We start from the raw sequence: 19281 nt of genomic DNA on the forward strand, positions 1-19281 counted from the left end.
AGAACCACTGATCTAAGACCCATTTTAATGTTGTCCACCCACCTACGCCTTGGCGTGTACCAGGAATTTTCCTGAGGGGTAAAGGGAGGTCGGCGCGTAAGGCTGACAACCTTACCGCCATATGTGAGCCGGTTGTCTAGAAGATGTGGGAGCCCTGACGTCTCACAACCCTATGAGCCCCCACGGCCTGTTATAGGGATACCTTTACTTTTTCTTACCTGTAAATCTCCATTAGACGTTGCAGCCGTTAGGGACCAAGAAGGAACAGACGCGAGATGAGAAGCCCTCCCAGCCATGACTATGAGTTCCTTTATCTGATGTAGGGCGTGTGATAGAAGTGATAGGCATTTCGGTGCAATATTCAGGCAAAGAATGGAGACTACATGTTTCTCAGAAAAGCCGATAACATTCTTCCAGGCTACACGACGTCACATCTCGAAAGACAGTAATTTATAGACGGGCCAAAAAAGTGTGCACACACTTCGACATACAAAATATCTGCTTAAATACAGTTTATTTAATTTATTGGTAATCCAAATTTGAAACATACAGAAAGGGATGGCTGTGATACTTTTTGATCTAAAAACGAGCGTTCGAAGTACCCACCATTAACTTGTAGCGCGGTGGACTAGTGCACGAGTAACCGTGGCCAAGGTGTCCACTTGGATGTCGCCACAAGGCTTTTCATTTTTTTTCGTAACGTTTCATAAAAGTTGACGGACTGTACATAACGACAGACTGTACATTATCCGAACTGAATCTGTTAATTTCTTCTTGCATATCCTGTATTTTGTTACTGCCATTCTTTTGTACTTGAACTTTGCTACATATTCAAAGAGTTTAGTACCGCTTTTAATAATTAACTCCGTAGGAGCCGGAATAGCACAGTCGGTATAGCGACTATCTACGGGCTGGATGACCGAGGGTTCGGAGTTCGAGTCCCGATAGAGTCAAGAATTTTCTCTTCTCCAAATCGTCCAGACCCTCTGTATGGTCCACCCAATCTCCCATCCAGTGCGTACCGGGGGCTCTTTCCCGTGGTTAAAGCAGCCGGGGCGTGAAGCTGACCACTCACTTGTAGTTAGTGTCGAGGTCAAGAACATGTGGATCTATACATCCACCCCCTCTTACGTGTTTATGGCGTAGTGTTTAATTAGTTAAGCACGGGGTTTTTGCCTTAATAATTTGCTCCATGGGGCACAGTCCTTGGGAAACAATCACTTGTATAACCAAGGAACTCCCGATGTTTAATGGAAGCCGATGGCTCATTGGTGTGTTCACTAGAGCCGCCACTGGATTCTTGTGTTATAATTGTGTACTCTCTTGTAGTGAAGAAATATGAACATACGGTTCCACCCTTCTATGTACAGTCCGTCCTTTTCGTCCTGCCTGTTCTCGCCATAAGGCGCACTGGATCTGGTCTAGGCCACTGACTTAAACAATGATTTCAGGGTGTGTATAACAGGATATTAGTTATAGTGCCTCATATTCCGTCCCTCCTCCAGTGCAAATGCAACCACTACCCCGCTATTTCTTATCACACTTGTATTTCTCTCCGCTTCTCTTCGCGCGCAAAACAGAAGCGGGCTACAAAGAGCCGGCCTGCATGTTTATAGTATAACATTCTGGGATGTAACGCCGTGTTGACTAGTAAAATTACACTGATATTTCTGCCTAAATTCTCAGGGTCGTGAAGCCAGGAGAGGAACCAGCAAGAATCAATGGCTTCCCACAGTGGCGGCCCGGTTTCGAGCCCAGGTCAGATCATGTGGGATTTGTGGTGGACAAAGTGTCGTTGGGGCTGGTTTTCTCCGAGTACTTCGGTTACCCCTGTCAATCTCCATTCCACCAATTACTCCACGATTACCGTCATCTATCATCTGGCTGCAGTATCAAGTGAACTCAGTTTCATCCCACTAACAATAATAATAATAATAATAAAGGGTAAGCTGAGGTATCGTCTTGCTTGGCTTCAACCTTGAAGATTGAATTATTTCGTTCCTTCGAAACGTCGGTGAACTTGTACACAGCGTTATATCCCAGAAGACGATACCGTACGTGGTCACCGCTGTTACAAGCCTGAAATGGAAATATTCTCTTTGGTTTCTATAGCGCAGTTCCTGTGCCTTCCCGCATTGTGTTTATACGTGTATTTCGCGTAACAAATAAACGCGGACACTCCTGCAGCCTGCGCATAAATACCACATAGTACATCGCAGCGTGGGTTTGTATCCGCATGGTCCATGGAGCCTGGGTCATCTACGAGGAAGCTGACAGATGATCGCATGACTAAGGACAAGCATTTAACACAAGAAGAAATTTGCGCCAAACCCCATGAATCTTGGGCAGCTTTTATGTAATGGTTCTTAATAAACTGGCGGCAGAGGAGCAAGGAGGGGTTCCCTCTGCTGATCGCTACGAGCCTGCGGTCCCCTCGCCACGGCTACAGTCAGTGCTGTTCTGGTTCTCACTTTGTGTAGGTGTGTTGGACTCGCTCTGGGCCGTGCGTGTACCAAGTGTCACTGACTTCTCTCCAGCGCAGGAAGAAACCTCTTCATCGTGACATTAAAGCACTAACACAGGCGCACGTCAGCTGTAATTTCGATTTGAGCTCCCGACCCGAGTAGGGCATATAATTTGTTTGCCAGATTGATTTAGTGTTGTTAGTGGCGAGTTCTCAGATTAAGAGGATGTTTGTCAGAGAGAAATACAAGCTAAACTGTGATTGAGGTCAGAAGTGGTTTGATTAATTGCAGTTTTGTTCAAAGTTCTAGGTGTTTATTCATTCATAGTGGTGTCTGCTCTTATCCTTGGGTGAGTACTGAAAAACTTATGGGATACGATTTTTTTTATACATCGTTGGATGAAATTTGGGTTCACCGTCACGCCAGTTTACGCTTAAAGAACTTCTCCCCTGAAACCGAGCTTTGCCGCTCCTGAAACCGAACTTCTCTTCTCCTGAAACTAAAGGCCTCCGCCTCTGAAACCGAACTTCGTCACTAAAACCTAACTTCTCCACTTCTGAAACAGAGTTTCTTTCCTCTTGAATCCAAATTTTTCCTCTCCAGAAACATAACAGCTTCTCTCCTGAAAGCGAAGTTTTTAGTTCTGAGTACCGAACTTGTCACAGATGCAAATGATAATTATTTTGGAACTGATGAATTAGGCAAGGATATCCTGGCAATGTTTACAGAAGCCAAGCAGATTTACGTGATGTTGACTTCTCGAGACGGCCCTTAATAACAGTAACCAATACGATTAATTACTTATCAGTCAATTTACATGACTACTATAATATTATGAATTTAAAACAGTGAAGCGTGAACCGGATGTGTGTTACATCACCGGTCGAAATCCTCCAAGAAATAAACGATCTTGAAATTTGTTCTATAAGCTCGAAAATAAGTGTGTATAGCTCGTTGACAGTCTCCTTTTCTTCAGAAACACTTTGTAGAGAACGTGAAATCAGAAACGTGGCAAATTTTGACCCAAATTGAATATGACGGACTATTTATTAATTTGCCTTGAAGAATACATAGAGAATTCGATACATTTGAGTTAATGTTCCCTGTTTTGAAACATCTGTACTTTTTAATAAGATATTAGATCGAATTTCGGGCCCTCATTGCTCGGAAGAACGGGAAAATACCAAAGGTCCTCCCAAACAAGTTAACAGAACTTCCTCTTCGTAAGAGTAATCAAAATTCGAAACAGCGATTAGCCAGTTACATTCACTTGTGATTATGTTAGACCTCTGCTGTTATACCATGCGGGGTTAGCTTCGTATAGCATTGATAATCGACCCGTCGCCGAAAGGGCTTGCCAATTTGATTACAGCAAAATAAACATTTTGATCCAGAATTCCAGATACTGAGAATTTAGTAGCAAAGGCATAGTGACAACGTTCTATTTTACATTATTAAAGTAAAGTAATTTTTTAATGCTAGTGGGGTGGGACTAAGTCCCTTGTACTGCGGCCACTTCTGGCCTATTGTACCAGCCCCAGATGATAGGTGAGGGTGATTGTNTACGGCGCGATCTCAAAGTAAAGTAAGTAAAACTATCCCTGTAACAGGCCGTGGAGGTCCATAGGGTTGTGAGATGTTGAGGTTCCCACATTTTCTAGACAATCGGCTCATAGATGGCGGTAAGCTTGTCAGCCCTACACGCCGGCTGTCCTTTACCCCTAAGAATATTCCAAGAATACTCCTGGTACGCATTTCTGTTAGAGGCTGAGCCGACCCCAGGGCCATAGTGTGGCTGGAAAGATTAGGTAAATTGAAAACATTCAATGACATCGGGATCTGATCCCGCGACCTTCTGGCTTGTAGCATGGTGCCTCAACCAATTGTGCTACCGCTTACTTTACTTATATCATAAACTTCATTCAGTCAAATATAAAGTTTATTTCCATGTTGTGCAGCCAGCTTTGGAAGTGATCCTCATGCAAAAGAATGCCCTTCAACACTGGCTTAAAGGGACTTGATTGAACTGTGTCCTCTGCTTCATTGACTTCTTTCTTAACCACGACCAACCTCACTGTTCAGGTCTAACCTCTTGTTGCCTCTCCATTCTAAATTGATTGTTCATCTTTCTTTAGTTCGACTGATTAGCCATTCTTCTGTTAATTATATTATCACGCTATTTCTGGTAGCTGTGAACAGTGCAGATCTATTCACGTGATACACAGAATTAGTGGGTTTTTTTACTTTTTCTGTAGTCCGGAATTTTAAGTAATAGAAGACACGACATTTCGGAAACTGGATCGGTTTCCGTCTTCAGGTGAGAAAGGAAAACACCTACTCAGTTTGGCTCCTTAGAAAGAGCTAATCTCAATCACTGGACGATGGAAAACGTCCCAAAATCCAGTAATACTCTGTGTCATCCACCATCGTCAGAACCCTTTAGATGTTTACAATTAAAGTAAGCCCTCGGTAATCCGGTTACAGTTAATCCACATTTCGGATAATCCGGATAGAAATATGAAAAATGAAAAATTCCGTTCACAGTTCAGTACGTACTTTAAAAGACACATAGGATTTAGGAGCAAGAGAACTTTCAGACTGTGTTGAGGGCAGCTGGGGAGACTGAAACCATGCAAGAAGATATCCAAGAGTGCCTTGAGCTGGATGAAGGTGACCCTAGATATCGGCTTCTTGTCTTTTTGTAGTTTTAAATAAAGGCTCTGCAGTGATATATTTTATTTTCATCGGCACTAACTTCATGGAACTGAACTCTTCTTGAGAAGCCGCCAGTTGTGCAGCTACTCAAGAACTTACCAGCATTTTATGAAACCCGAAGGTTCATTCCCGCGTTCACAAGAGCCCTCCACTGGTCCCTCCTGAGCCAGATTAATCTAGTCCATACCACCTCATCCTAGCTCCCTAAGATCCGTCTTAATTTTATCCTCTCACCTACTTCTGGGTTTTCCTAGTGGTCGCTTTCCTTCTGGTTTTCCCACCAAAATTCTATATGCATGCTACATGCCTTTCCCATCTCATTCACCTTCCTTATGAAGTTCCTCATTATGCAGTTTCTTCCAACCTTACGTCACTTTATCCCTCTTCGATTAAAATATTCTCCTCAGCACCCTGTTTCAAGCACCCTCAGTCTGTGGTCCTCCCTTAATGTTAGAAACCAAGTTTCACCCATACAGAACCACAGGAAAAATTATAGTACTACCTTTATTATTAAATGTTCCGTTTATTTTCTAATTTTTTCTTTTAGGGCTATCTTTTGCTTCATTAATACGTATTCCTGCTTAATCCGGATGATCCCTAACTACTCCTGATCAGCGAGGGCTTACTGTATATAAAACAAATGTAACGGTGAGATTTATGTTTATCAATAAGCAGTTTCGTCTTACCATAGTAATGAATTGTGTACATGAATTTAAGTTCTGTATTAGGTCACAAACGAGAGAGCACTCTTTCGTTTTAGCGTATCGTGTCTGATGTGGATATGTGAAGTGAAGTAAACTCTCGCTCAACGCGAGAGATGCGTTCCCCGGAAACTACGCGTTCTGTGGGTCTGTGACGGACGAACATCATGGGCGAGAGAAATAACCCGAGTATCCACACTGTTACATAAGCTGGATAAAAGAAACAAAGTTGGTTATAAAATAGAACATGCAAAGGCTAAAACAGCTTGTCTAGAAAATGCGGTAACCTCGACGCCTCACAAGCCTATGAGCCCCCATGGCCTGTTACAAGGATAGTTTTACTTTAATTTTACTACAAGGTATCTGGCAGACCGTGTATAACCGAATTTTGCGTTCATTTGGCAAATATTCATATTCCTTTTCACACATATTATCGAATCCGTTTTGCATGAAACGGCGTTGGAGGAGTGTATGCTGCTATGCCAACAACGGAAACGGTTTACAGTTGTCTAGTTGTGCGTTCTGTACGTGGGAGATAGCGGTAAACATAGGTCTCGACGTATCATTCGGTAACATGTAAGACCGGGAAGGAATACAGGAGGAAGCAGTACGGAAGCTTGTGTAGCAAATAAAGAGCCTGCCTGTATAATTCCACTGGTTACGTTCAGTAACGAATCCAACGTTCGACACTGCCAGATCCTTGCCCCTTCCTGGACACGACCTGAGCCATTTCGGCTGCCCTCCCTTCTTCAAAATCTACCCTTAACATCAATCTGATGTTACCCTATTACCTATTATTATTATTATTATTATTATTATTATTATTACTATTACATGTATTCTTAGTGGGGTGGGACGAAGTACCTTTTACTGCGGCCACTTCTGGCCTATTGTACCAGCCCCAGATGATAGGCGAGGGTGATTGTGGAGCAATTGGTGGACTGATGATTGGCAGGGGAAATTGAAGTACCCGGAGGAAACCTGCCCCAGCGCCACTTTGTTCACCACTAATCCCACATGGACAGACCTGGATTCGAACCCGGACTACTGCTGTGGGAAACCAGAGACTAACTGCCTGAGCAATGGTGCGGTCTTTGATGTTACCTTAATATCTCTTTCTGTGTGTTCCACACGGATCATTCCCAGTGAATTTCCCTATCAAAATTTATTAAACATATCCTGTTTATCATAAAGTATCCCGTACTGGCGGCACTGAGGTCACTGTTCTAGCAATATCAGCAGGTCAGTGTGCGTCAAAATGTCCCTCTCCTGTAAACCGCTGAAGGCTTACACCTCGACCTAGATATGAACTTGGCACCTCTCAGGTACAAGTCAAAACCGTCACAACTGGAGTTAACGTGATGGACTGAAATGGACTTCTAGGGGGAGGGGGTCTATAAATCTTTTCAACTGCTCCACATACTGGTTCCATTTTTTCCCCCTCGTTTAATGTGAGTGAATTCCTGTGTCCTACCCATCCACATTCAACACTCACAGCTGCGACATCTGGCTGCCCAGTAGCAAGGTTACACTCACGAGAAGCTTATTGTACCGTGATACTCCTAGTTGGAAGTTCCTAGTTCCAATCCTGGCTTTCCTCGTGTTACAGCTTATTCTTGTTAGATCCACACTGAAGAGATAGCAAGATACAAGATCCTGGATACAAGACGTACAAAGTATCTGTCACATGATCATACAGTGTATAAATACAGTGATCCCTCACTAGTCCGGATTAACTGGAGAGATAATTCGTCTGGATTACGCGATAATCCGAATTAGTGAAGCAATATGTAGCCGTATTCATGTTAGGTGGGTCACTTGTCACGAAGGCATGGCGCGTCCTCAGGTTGCGGATGGAGGAGACGCCCTCCAAGTTTAGAGGGAAGCTGCGAATATATTGAATAAGCAATCGCAGACAGCCGACAAGGGGTGGTTGGCTGTAAGCCTTTGTCTCATTCATTTATATTTGTTTATGAGTCGGTTTTTCAGCCACTCTGTGTAAACAGTAAAACTAGGTTGCGGATGGAGGAGACGCCCTCCAAGTTTAGAGGGAAGCTGCGAATATATTGAATAAGCAATCGCAGACAGCCGACAAGGGGTGGTTGGCTGTAAGCCTTTGTCTCATTCATTTATATTTGTTTATGAGTCGGTTTTTCAGCCACTCTGTGTAAACAGTAAAACTATTAAGAACGCCTAATTAGACTAGAATATAGTCGATTACCGTGAATGGGTAAGTATTTATTACGGAAGAAACGGTCGTAGATTATTTCGATGTATATCCTGGCACTCGCCTGGAAAGACTGAGTAACATCACGAGAATTATTAACCTTCGAACCAAAGTGTTTTCTTAATATGTCATACTCTGCACCGCTACGCTACCTACTCTCTATTTGTTATATTCTGATGTGCAATTTAATTGCAAATTCTTGTTAATCAACGCAGTCTAAGACAATGATAAGAAATCCGCTGGCAGTGGAAGGCAATCCGGCTGCTGCGATGTTAGGATATTAATGAACACACCTTCTATTAATGTTAAATTATTCATTTTCATACACTTCGGATGGAGTTGGACTTGAGTGCCTTGAAACTGGGCCCAAAATGGTTCATTGTACCAAACCCAGATGACAAGTTAGACGAATGGAGCATCCGGGGGAATCAAAATTGGTAGGGAAAACCGAAGTACTCGAAGAAAACCTGCCCGAGTGCCTACATATTCTGTCACACTTAGTAGAAGAGCCGCGATGGTTCAGTCGGTATAGTGATTAGGCTATTGGCTGGCCGATCAGGGAATCGGGGTTCGGTTCTCGGTAGTTACAAGAAATTTTCTCCTGTCCATCGCTGACCTGGTCTCCCATTTAGTGAGTATGCACAGTTCCCTCCGGGAGTGAAGCAGAGAGCCGAGGTCAAAAATGCGTGGAGATATTCCTCCAATCCTGTATTTTTTTAATTATTATTATGCTTCTTTACAATCTACATCATTACAGAGTATTAAGTAAATGTGTTGTAGGTGGTTAGCTTGCAAGGGAAACATCCAGTGATGTTTCTCCTACATGGAGTCTATTTCATTGATTGATGATGTCTTGGGGCCATGTTCTGTTCTGTCTTCTTGTCACTGGACCGTTGGTGTATAGCCCTTCAATTAATTCGTTGTCATGGTTTACAGTTTGATTTTTGTACCTTTCAGCCTTTCTTAGTATTTCATTTTGGACGAAGGGTATCTTTAGGTCGTTGTGGAGTGTAAAGTTGCTCACATACCATGGCGCGTCTGCAATTGCCCTTAGTGTTTTTGATTGGAATCTCTAGATGAGATTGCTTGTCGACGGCTTTGCACATCCACAGAGTTGAAGACCATAGGACCAAATAGGTTTTAATATAGCTTTGTATAGTAGTATTTTGTTAGTCATAGAGAGCTTTGATTTTCTATTGAGAAGCCAATACATTTGACGACATTTCATGTCAAGTTGTTTTGTTTTAGTTTGGATGTGCTTACTCCAAGTGACCCTCTGATCGAGGTGGAGGCCGAGAGACTTTGCTTCTGTGGCTGTAGTGTTTGCACGTTGTTCATTGTTACTTGTGGGCACATTTCGTGTCTCTTGTGAATATTATCTGGACAGACTTCGTTTGATTAACCGTTGTTCTTCAAATAGTGTACCCGTCTCCAGTAAATTAAGGTGATTTTGCAGGTTTTGAGACGCTGTTAGCGGGTTTTCTCTAATAACAACGAGAGCCACGTCATCAGCGAAAGATGGGTCCAATCGGCATGGCGGCCACTGAGGTACTGAAATAGAAAAGTAACTTTGTCCACCACAAATCCCACTTGACCAGATCCGGGCTCGAACCCGGGCCGCCGCGGTGGGAAGCCAGCGACTAAGCGCTTGAGCTATGGCGCGGCCTTAAAAAAATGTTGAGATTTCTAACGTACAGGAAACCCCAGGAGGAAAGGTCAATTTTCTGGGAGGTCATAGTAGAGGTCATTGTAAGCAAAAAAACTGTATATGTGCACGTGTCCCATTCCGAACGGTTTCCGAAATAGAGCTATTTCACTGTACACTGCACAGACGAGCAACACACCATGTGCTCGCACGAGTTACAAAGTGCATTGATGTTGATGTTGGAATTTTAGAAAATGTATTATAGTAGGTAGCATGGATGTGTGTGTGCGTTTTTCTGTGTTTGTGTACAGTAGAGGCCTTGCGACGAGCTGATCACCCGCCCAAGGAGTCCTACCGAATGTGTAAAATCTAGAAAAACTGAAGTGAACGGAGTTCATGGAGGTAGGCCTAGGCCCACTGGGGCTGTAGTGTCAAGAAAAAAAAATTATAATAGGTAAACTGCACCAACTTTATCACTTAAACAATAAATACCGGTATTAGAAACAGTACATAATATCTTTTTCTTATTACCAGTTCTAGAACCGTACAGTGAAATGGCTGTATCTCGGAAACCGTTCGGAAGAGGACACATGTACATATACACTTCTTGCTTAGAATGACCGATACTATGACTTTTCGTCCTGGAAAGCCATGTCACATGCAACATTTGGGTGCGACGAAGTTTAGCTAGGCCGCCTCTGACTTGGCTTAATGGGTACCATGACGCTTCAAAAACATGGATAAGAATTTAGCTTTAAGTAGGGCCACAACAATTTTCTCGTGATGCTCTCCGCCTCTTCGAAATACAGACGCATCTCGCACTTGCGACGTAGTTAACTCCCAGAACCCCAGAAACGTGTTATAACTCAAAAAGTCGTAAGTCGAGCCCATTGAAACTTGGGATGTATAGGGTTATATTCATGTAGCTCAAAGCTCGGCCCCATTTTTAGCTTGGATTTCTTATTTTGAAAAAATTAAAAGCTTATGAGGCCACCTTGCTGTATATGTGTCTATATCCCCTCAGCGCATGAAAGCCGGAATAGTGGAGCCAGAAGATATGGCTGTTGCTAGGCAACGGCTCCGTAAACACTTGCCGATATACACGCAGCAACAGAACTGTTGGACGTGGTGTTTTCAATGCCGATCATGTAGCATAAAATATTATGTATTCAAATGAACTTCTTTTTAAATATTGATCTGTGGAGGCGGGGTCGAATACCTCCATGGTAGCCCTGCGAGCCGCAGGAGACGACGAAAAGGGAACCCAGTGCCTGGGGGCATAACTGGGCCACTTTGTTCCTGGGGGCTATAAATAAAGGGACCTGGCCTTCCAAGTTATGGGAGTCTCGAATCTGAGACAGTAAAATGTGACTATGAATCCCACGGGACTCGGACCTGGAAGTGACTGCGCTGGCGAGGGCCAGCAGCAATTGTAAACGACAGACCCATCCTCTAGTCAGAGAGGATGTTACATAAAGACTATGACCACAAGTGTTTAGTTGAAGAAAAAATTATTGGTCGTGAGTCTCAAGGGGCTTGTCGCCAAGAAAAACAGCCGTAAAGTAACTCTGATTCTGAGGCTCAGAAAAATTAATTCGGGAGAGATTTTTCGTTCGTCATTTGTCACAGTGGAAGAGGAGACACTTGTAGTCCCGTAAGGGATGGAGGGAGTCTTGGGAAGCCATTGACCGTGAGCTGTTATAGTCGATTGTAATTGTAGATAAGCGCCAGTAAACCCAATCATAAAATCCATAACCCATTATTATTAGTCACGCAACCACTTATACGTGACAATATGTTAACCCCTAATGCACAACAGTTATATTGTTTTTGTTATAAAATTAGTAAATTAACATTAAATAATGTAGTATTGAACATCTATTTATCTATGGCTCTACAGCCCTTTGTTGGGCCATGGCCGCTTTTCAGTTTCCTAATCTAATACAAAGTCGGTATGACTTCTTGGACGGGGAATAAGCCCATTGCAAGGCCTTTACCTATGCACGGAACAACACAAACACAGAATAAACGAACACAGATATTCATTCCTCGAGTGGGATTCGAACCCACGACCATAGGTTTCGAGCGGGCGAAGACTGCTCATGCCTTAGACCGCACAGCCACTTCGATCGTCATTGAACACCTAAGACATTAAAATATTAATTAATGTTGTAGCGAGACAGTGTGACTATAGACGGGTTTTGGATTGATGATCGGCCTTCTTAGGTCTTCCTTAGCCGTTGCTCAGTAGTGTCTTCCAACGGCGGACGTTCCCCCTACTCTGGGTTCACGAACTGTCCGCGGCCACACCTACCAGCTTCTCACAGCAACAGCTCACAACTACTGAACCCCAACAGTCCTTTAACTAACTAATTCACTCACTCCACTCCACTGACTGACTTACTCACACAACTCTAGACTTGTCCTGCTTATAACATCTCGGTACGGACCGCATGGACAACTCCGTTCCTCTATTGTGTTCGTGTTTGTTGGGATGCTCACGTTATCATTACTCAGACATTGCCTAGCAATAGCCGTATTTACAGATCCATAACTCAACAACGGCTATTGTATAGCTGCTTATTTCGCGGTCGTTGCCTAGTAACGGGTCTATATGCCCAAATATTACCATGGATCATTAAGAGTTATGATTTGATGTACCAGAGCACTCATAAGTTTTATGAACAATTAAATTAACATTAACCACCTGGTCGAATTGAGGCAGGAGAGCCCCGGTTGCGGAAGAAATTGGAAGACTGGGAGAGGGCCAGGAAGAATGGTCACTGGTGGCTTGGACTTTCTGAAGAAGCTATCCAAGGTCCGAAATTCGAGTTTCTGGTCGTAACTCCCGAAAATTCGGAGCATGAGTGCAATGAGGTCATTAGATTCAGAAATTCGTAAGCCGGGAAGACGTAGACCGAGGAGAGAATGCGGATCTGAATAAAGATATGACGAACACGTTGTAAAGAGAAGGTTAATGTAAAACATTTCAAAACAAATAATTGGAACTATCCCTGTAACAAGCCATGGAGGCCCATAAAGTTGTGAGACGTCGAGGTTCATACATTTTCTAGACAATCGGCTCACAGATGGAGATGATGTTAAGTAACAGGTCGTGGAGACCCATAAGGTTGTGAGAACGTCGAGGTTCATACATTTTCTAGACAATCGGTTCACAGATGGCGCTGAGGTTAAGTAAAGCTATCCCTGTAACAGGCCGTGGAGGCCCATAAGGTTGTGAGACGTCGAGGTTCATACATTTTCTAGACAATCGGCTCACAGATGGAGATGAGGTTAAGTGACAGGCCGTGGAGGCCCATAGGGTTGTGAGACGTCTATGCTCGCACATTTTCTAGATAATCGGTTCACAGATGGCGCTGAGGTTAAGTAAATCTATCCCTGTAACATGGCATGGAGGCCCATAGGGTTGTGAGACGTCAAGGCTCCCACATTTTATCTAGACAGTCAGCTTACAGATGGCGATGAGGCTGTCAGACTTACGCGCAGGCCGAACTTTACCCCCAGGAAGATTCTAGTTTCTGTTAGAGGCTGAGTCAATCCCCAGGGCCATAGTGAGACTGGAAAGATGAGATCAGTTTAATTTAAATCGGGCGTGTGTATATATTTTTTTCCAAAACAAATCGCTAGGAAAGAAAATATATACCGGTATTTATAAAGTCTCTAAGCGCCTGTAGTAACCAAGTTATGTTTCCTACTGTTTCTATAACAGAAGCAAAAATAATCAGCTGACTGTAGCTGTTCCTTTGGCTCTGCCTTTTACCAGCATCATCTGGGAAGCTGTGATCCAAATCGTAGGCTTCATGATATAAGGAAGACGTAAAAATACTGGATCAATATTTTGGTTAGCGCCCATATAACAGCAAATTTAATAGCTTTACACTGGCGAGTTGAAGTGAATAGGGGTTTGTTAGTCCCTGAGCCAACAGGATGTAACAAACACGTCATATGAAATATAGATTTCTGTAACTGTTGAAAACAAACGAAGGTATGACGCCACGTAAGAAAATTTAGTACACAACTTCATTTCTTTACAGATTTCTATAACTGTTAAACTAAATTCTGTGTATGTTGTTACGCCACGTAAGAGAATTTAGGACACAACTTCATTTTTTACAGATTTCTGTAACTGTTAAACACAATCCTAGGTATGTTATGACGCCACGTAAGAGAATTTAGTACACAACTTCATTTTAACTCATTCTTCTCGCTGTCCTGAATTGTAATGACACCTCTCTTTGTAATAACCTTACAGTCGGTATATTAAGACGATCAGTTCCCTCTTCTATGTCCTTTATGACCGCCTCCTCTCCATGAAGAAATTAATATGGAGACGAGGGGCTTGGAATATAATGGATGTTTCATATGGAACATGACTGTAAATTGAGCATTCTACATTGTAAGGTAAAGCTATCCCTATAACAGGCCGTGAGTGCCCATAGGTCTGTGGGACGCCGGGGCTCCCACATTTTCTCTAGACAATCCACTCACAGATGGCTGTAAGTTTCTCAGCCTTGCGCGCCGGTCACCCTTTACACCCCAGGAAGATTCCTGGTACTCGTTTCTGCTGGAGGCTTAGTCGACCCCAGGGCCAGAGTGCGGCTGGAAGGATTAGGCGCATTGAAAATTCCACGTCATCGGTACTCCAACCCGCGACCTTCCGGCTTGTATTATAGTGCCTCAACCAACTACGCCACCGCAGAATTACCAGCGGTATTCATTACTCATTAAACTTGCGTGAAAATTTGACCAATGAAATATAATCAGTGAAATTCCCTATATCGAATTCGAACAAAATCTTTGAAAGAGACTACGGGGTATGTGATATAGGCTTTATTGTTATAAATGTGGTTGAAGATGGACTTTGGCTTTGACTCTGAAACTGCGTGATTACTTTTGGTGAACGTCTACAACATCTAATTCCAAAAATATCTGTGACACGGGATTCAAAATATTGGCATCGAAGACTCCCAGGGGAATAGAATAGTAGATCAGAGGAAAGTGCTGAAAATTTGGGAAAATTATATTACAGAACAATATGGTCGACCTAATCGGCCAGAAACCTTAGAAGTTGAACCGGAAGAAGAAGTAGATACAGACGAGAAAGGATCATATATTTTACAAAGTGAGGTGGAAAAAGCTATCAAGGAAATGAGGAAGGGAAAGGCTACAGGAGATGAGGATGTACCTGGAGATGTGCTCAAGTTACTGGGAGAAGGTGGTTTGAAAACACTGACAAAACTAATGAACACCATACATGAAACTGGGGAGTGGCCCAAGGACTTTACAGAAGTGACAATGATTGCCTTAAAGAAAAAGACAAAAGCTACAAAATGCAGCGACCATCGCACAACAAGCCTTATTGCACATACAGCAAAGATAATAGCAAAGATACTTAAAAGAAGAATTGAAGGAAAATAGAGGATGTACTTGGAGAAGATCAGTTTGGATTTAGAAGAGGAAAAGGAACAGGGATGCAATTGGGATGATGAGAATTATAGGGGAACGAACTTTGGAGATAGATGAAGAACTGTGTGTTTGCTTCATAGACTGGCAGAAAACATTTGACCGGGTAAACTGGACCAAATTAATGCAGATCCTAAAGGAAACAGGTATTGATTGGCGTGAAAGAAAATAGCGAATGCCTTACCAAGGAAGCTCTGGATTGGCTCGGAGACTTCAAATTAGGAGGTCAAATAATTCAAACTGTGAAATATGCAGATGACCTTGTGTTAATGGCTAAGGAAGAAACTGTGCTACAGGGCATGATTGATAGACTAATTGAAATTGGAAGGTGCTATGGCATGGAAATGAATGTGGAGAAAACAAAAGTAATGAAAATTTCGAGACAACCAACCCCAGTCACAATAAAGATAGACCAAAAACAACTGGAGAATGTGAAATGTTTTAAATATTTGGGTAGCTTGTTAACAGATGATGGAAGGTGTACCAGTGAAATTAAATCCAGGATTGCCATGGCAAAAGCTGCATTTAGCAAGACAAAGAATCTTTGTACCAGCAAATTGGACTTAACTTTGAGGAAGAAACTAGTGAAATGCTACATTTGGAGCATAGCTCTGTATGGGGCTGAAACATGGACACTTAGGGCAGTAGATCAGAAACATCTGGAAAGTTTCGAAATGTGGTGTTGGAGAAGGATGGAGAAGATCAGTTGGACCGATTATGTGAGAAATGAAGAAGTGTTAATTAGAGTCAGTGAGCAGAGGAATATCCTACACGAAATAAGAAAAAGGAAGGCTAATTGGATTGGTCATGTTTTACGCAGAAACTGCCTTCTAAAAGAAGTTATTGAAGGAAAGATAGAGGGGCGGTTAGAAGTAACAAGAGGACGAGGAAGAAGACATAAGAAGATGCTGGATGACCTTGGGGACAGAAGAGGATACTGTCATTTGAAGGAGAAAGCTCTAGATCGCATTAAGTGGAGGAATTGTTTTGGAAGAGACTGTGGACCTGTCGTCTGACAGATTACTAATGATGATGATGTAATTGTCACGTGTCCGGGGTACCGTGACAAATAATTAATGAATTACGGATTTGGGGAAGCGGTTGATTGAAGAATTACGCCAGGCTGAACTACAGACAATTATAACACTTCGTAACTGCGAACAATGATGACACTCTGACGTTCCTGTAACTACGCCACACTGCACATCTGTCGGTACTCCGCTTGCTTCTCTTCTGAACTTGTCTCTCTCCTGGTTATCTCTCTTCTGATCTGATCTGATCTTATCTGGTCGTAGTCAAAGTCAAAGTCACATACCTCCTGACGGTCAGTCAGTCAGAAAGTCTTGGTGTCGAGTCCCATCCGGGGCTCATCACCGGATATATGTGAGGACGGGTCTGTATTTTCTATATGCTGCTGGCTCTTGCCAGCGCAGTCTTTCTCGGGTCCGAGCCCCCTGATACTCGCTACCATATTTTACTGTCTCAGATTTGAGACTTCCCTTTCGTCTCCTCCTACGGCTCGCAGGGTCACGGTGGAGGTATTCGACCCTCCACACGGGGGTTATCTGGTCATATGGTGTCATCTCCCGGAGGTAGGTTCTTGGCGTATCGAAAGCAGACACCGCCCCAACAGTTCAATATTTAATTTCCGTGGTAACCTGCTACTTATGTAAGCGTTACCACGGAAACACCTCCAATTTTGCCGTAACTTATTTGTCTATCCGAGTGTTTCCATGGAAGTGCATGTCTACTAGTCCCACGGTTAACCGTAGTCGCGGGAACGTTGCTCGTTGCCCAGGAAATCAACCCTTATGTCACTCAACCGTCCCGGCTTTCTGGCGGCTCGCCACATTATGTTTCAATAATCTGGATTATTACTTAATCTGCATGACCTATCCCCCAGTTTATCCGGATTAGCGAGGGTTTACTGTAAATGGAACATATGCTGTACATGAGGGGTACGCGATAGTATGACTAAGCTCCGAGCGTCGTCTTGCTTAAAACTTCTCGCCACGGACAACATAGAAACCACAGCTCTTCCATAGCTATCGTCCAACTGTTGCATTTTTAATAATCTGCTACCTAGTAACGAGGCTGTTTTTTTACAGAGCCGTTGCCCAGAAACGGCCCTGATATATCCGCCCATCTAGCGGTCATTGCATAGTAACGGCTCTACACGCTACAATATATATGTCTTTCAACAAGTATGTACATACGTTTACCACTGAGTTAACATATGTACCAAAATTCCTGTTTAGAATTGTTTTCGACACTTCATTGCAGTGATAGTCACTTATTGCGTATACAGATGCAGTGGTACCAAATTTAACAGAGCTGTATGTCAGAAAGTAATTTATTTATGGGCCTAAATCGTTTAATAAGAACGTCGAAGAAGTTGTTTTAATGACGTCTGTGATCTACGTCATGTAGGCCTACAAAGTTTGTGGATGTTGAGCTATTTTTTTAAGCATTCTATAATAGTCAAACTGAGTTGCATGTGAAGTAAAGGTTATAGTCGTCGTATATACACTGAAATTAAATCCGCTCTATAAATTTTAGGGCACAGCCGCAATACCAAGTTTCATTAAAACCCGTCTAGTATTTATGGAGATATAGCTCCATCTGTTACAGGAATGAGGGAGCGTCATCTTCAGTTAGTGACGTAGACCGTTACGTCATCGTTTTTAGAAAGTCTTTTGTATTGCTAGTGGGGTGAGACTAAGTCCCTTGTACTGCGGCCACTTCTGGCCTACTGTACCAGCCCCAGATGATAGGTGAGGGTGATTGTGGAGCAATTGGTGGAATGAAGATTGGCAGGGGAAACCGAAGTACTAGGAGAAAACCTGCCCCTGCGCCACTTTGTCCACCACAAATCCCACTTGGCCAGACCCGGGATCGAACCCGGGCCGCCGCGGTGGGAAGCCAGCGACTAACCGCTTGAGCTATGGCGCGGCCCAGACATTCAGCTTAGTTCATGGGATTGCGTTCAGGACTCTTGAGAGTTCGAACCTCTTAGGATGGAATCCTGATCGAGTCACAGATTCGTTTCTTTCAATTTGGAGTGTGATACAGATCGTCATAATCATCATCATCATCATCATCATCATCATCTCATTCGCAGAACTTAAGTACCAGTTTTATGTACGTCAAATTTATCGAAATGTCCGGAAAAAATAGATTCTAAAGGGTTCTTATGGGTTTAAAACCCTGGGGATTACTGGGTTTTTTGGAATTTGTCAATCGTCCGGCATTATAGAGAATACACCATTTCGGAACCTAGATCTGTTTCCGTCCTCAGATCAGGGGAGTGGGGACTCGTACTCAGTTGGGTCCAGTGATTGAGATTGACCCTTTCTATTTTTTTCAGTTGACCTAATCCTTCCAGCAGCACTAGGCCCTGGGGTTTACTCAGCCTCTAACAGAAATGAGTACCAGGAATTAATTAAATAATTTTCCTGGGGAGTAAAGCGCTGCCGGCGAGTAAGGCTGACAACCTTACCGCCATCTTTGAGCCGATTGTCTAGATAATGTGGGACCCTTAACGTCTCACAACCCAATGGGCCTTCACGGCCTGGTACAGCGATAGCTTTACTTTTACTTTATTACCCAACCCAGTAGGTGTATCTCCCCCCTCTCCTAAGGATTGAAACAGATTCACTTTCCGAAATGCTTTTTTTTTCTCTTTAATACTGGACAATGGATAAAGTCGAAACACCCAGTAATCCGTTGTGATATCTTGAAAGTTTCTCACAGTCGCCATGTTTGTAACTGTTAACTGACAAGCAATCTTTGATGATTTATCTCGATTCGGTCATCACTTGCTTGTTGCAATGATTCATTAGATTTCGCCATAAAAACAAAAGATTTCATGTAGCTAACATTTTACTCTTTTCACGTTTTATACCGCCTCAGAAATTCGAAGTTACTTACATCGGCTGTGACTCGCAATTTACCGCGAAAATTTCTGCATTAATGACGGAGATCAAGTGTGAAAACTTTTTTTCAGAACTTAATTTCACTGGAAGACACCGCGGAATGGCCAAC

The 19281-nt window shown here is 43.0% G+C and overlaps 1 protein-coding gene across 1 annotated transcript in view; it reads left to right on the forward strand.

Annotated features, from left to right (window-relative positions):
- Positions 1-2466: 2466 nt before the first annotated feature.
- Positions 2467-19281, forward strand: part of LOC111868313 (ATP-binding cassette sub-family C member 9) — a 206824-nt gene continuing 190009 nt past the window's right edge. The window contains exon 1 of the mRNA XM_023858858.1: positions 2467-2814. The gene's annotated coding sequence lies outside the window, so the exon portion shown is untranslated. The remainder of the gene's footprint in view (positions 2815-19281) is intronic.

The sequence above is a fragment of the Cryptotermes secundus genome, unplaced genomic scaffold (assembly GCF_002891405.2).
Source record: "Cryptotermes secundus unplaced genomic scaffold, Csec_1.0 scaffold1244, whole genome shotgun sequence".
Classification (NCBI taxonomy): Eukaryota; Metazoa; Arthropoda; class Insecta; order Blattodea; family Kalotermitidae; genus Cryptotermes; species Cryptotermes secundus.